The sequence below is a fragment of the Pelophylax lessonae genome, assembly GCF_965119305.1.
Source record: "Pelophylax lessonae genome assembly, chromosome: 3".
Classification (NCBI taxonomy): domain Eukaryota; kingdom Metazoa; phylum Chordata; class Amphibia; order Anura; family Ranidae; genus Pelophylax; species Pelophylax lessonae.
Genome location: NC_138770.1, coordinates 94,072,527 through 94,074,813, shown reverse-complemented (window position 1 = coordinate 94,074,813; position 2,287 = coordinate 94,072,527).

The window sequence follows — 2,287 nt, the reverse complement described above, 5'->3', positions numbered from 1 at the left end:
CTCTGACATGCATTGTGATCTGGAAGGTCTTATATAGACAGGTGTGTGGCTTTCCTAATCAAGTCCAATCAGTATAATAAAACACAGCTGGACTCAAATGAAGGTGTAGAACCATCTCAAGGATGATCAGAAGAAATGGAAAGCACCTGAGTTAAATATATGAGTGTCACAGCAAAGGGTCTGAATACTTAGGACCATGTGATGTTTCAGTTTTTCTTTTTTTAAAATTTGCAACAATGTCAACAATTCTGTGTTTTTCTGTCAGTATGGGGTGCTATGTGTACATTCATGAGGAAGAAGAATGAACTTAAATGATTTTAGCAAATGGCTGCAATATAACAAAGAGTGAAAAATTTAAGGGGGTCTGAATACTTTCCGTACCCACTGTATATACCCCTATACAGAAGTTCAGATGTCATGCCTGCCTCCAAATGCCCAAAAAACGCCTGAAAACGCCTGAAACAAAAACGCCCTGGTGTAAAAGGAGGGTAACACCATCCCTGCACTACTGAAATTCTAAGAAAAATAATCTGTTTTTTTTTCTTTCTGGTTCTGGACATACCACAGAGCTGAAACTTCACAGGTACACTTTTTAGACCCCCCAGACACTAAATCCAAAGAAATCTAATTTTTTTCAATATTTTTTTCAATAATTGTCTCTCTATCAAAAACCACAATTTTAAAGAACTTTTTTTTGCCTGATTCATAGACCCTGGGGCATGACCCAGAACCCTATGCACTTTTTAGGGGCATTTATTGGGTTTTAGAGCTTCAAAATTGTGTTTTTTGATTACCAAAGTTCAGGTCCCATTGATTTCAATGGGGTCCTGGAATCCGAACCGAACTTTCGGGAAATTCAGGTGTTCTTGCCGAACTGAACTTTTCAAAAGTTCGATCATCCCTAGTGCTGATCAAATACCGTCAAAAGAAAGCTCTATTTATATGAAAAAATAAAATAAATCGTACTGTGTTGCATGACCGAGCAATTGGCAGTTAAAGTAGCACAGTGCTGAATATCAAAACAGGGTCTAGTCACGAAGGAGGTAAAACCTTTGAGGAGTCAAGTGGTTAAAGGCCGCTGACAGTTGGGCGCAGCAGTAAAGCTCTACATCAGTTTGGGATAAGAGTGGTGGTGGTCATTAACAGGGGGCAATCAGGGGTGGTTGCTGGGAGGGTTACTCTGATATACTGGCTGAGACATCTGACCACCCCTGTTGCACTGGCCCCAACTGTGAACATGACCACTTGTAAATCGCTTGTAAATTGTGCCTGAAACCATGATAGCAATGAAGGCCTCTAAAATAAAGTGTATAGTACTTCTCTTTAGGCCTAAATTATGAGAAATTAATGCTGTAAACGTCTTTACTGTAAACTGGAGGTACAAGATGGGCTTCAGCTCACCATCCCTGCAAAGCTGCTGAGCAAGAGGCCCCCCTGTAATTCCAGAAACAAACTTAAAGCGGAGTTCCACCCAAAAGTGGAAGTTCCGCTCTAAGCACTCCTCTCCCCCTGCAGTTATACTGCGGCAGGCAGCCACTCCTGCGCGAACCGCCGTAGGTATATGTCGGTAGCACAGGCAGCTAGTGCCGCTGGTGGCGCGCTCCCGCCCCCGCTCGTCAGCGAAAAAGCTGATGCATGGGGCAGGCAGCTGCGATTGCCGCCTGACACCCACAATCGCTCCCCGCTGAGAGAGAACAACGGTCAGATGTTGTAAACACAGCCGACCGTTCTTCTCCCTGGAATGATCATAGAGCCCATGTGATCCTTCTATATAGGAACACAGGTCTCTGTGATCATTTCACAAGCCACTCCCCCCACAGTTAGAAACACGCCCCTAGGTAAACATTTAGCCCCTTGATCACCCACAGTGTTAACCCCTTCCCTGTCAGTGTCATTATTACAGTAACAGTGCATATTTTTAGCGGGACAGGTTGTTTGCAAAAAGGATGTTTGATGTTCAGCCTGGGGATCAACCATGGCTCCCTCCATAGATACAGTGGAGGAGTGATTATAGCCACTGAGAGCAGTAGGTGTGTTATCTGCAGGATCACCAGTTGAAAATAATGGAAAAAAGAAAGAAAAGTAAAGGAGGCACCTTAACTAAGAAATGGTAACTTGCAATATATAAAATTGTTTTTGAATTTAGATACACTTTAACTGCTACTATCTATTTCTTCTGCAGTTTATGTTAGGAGGTCATTGTTCCATCTGCTTACTGACTGTGATTGCTACTCTCAGTTACTACAGACATATACACTTTATTGTGAAAAGTATTGGGACGCCTGCC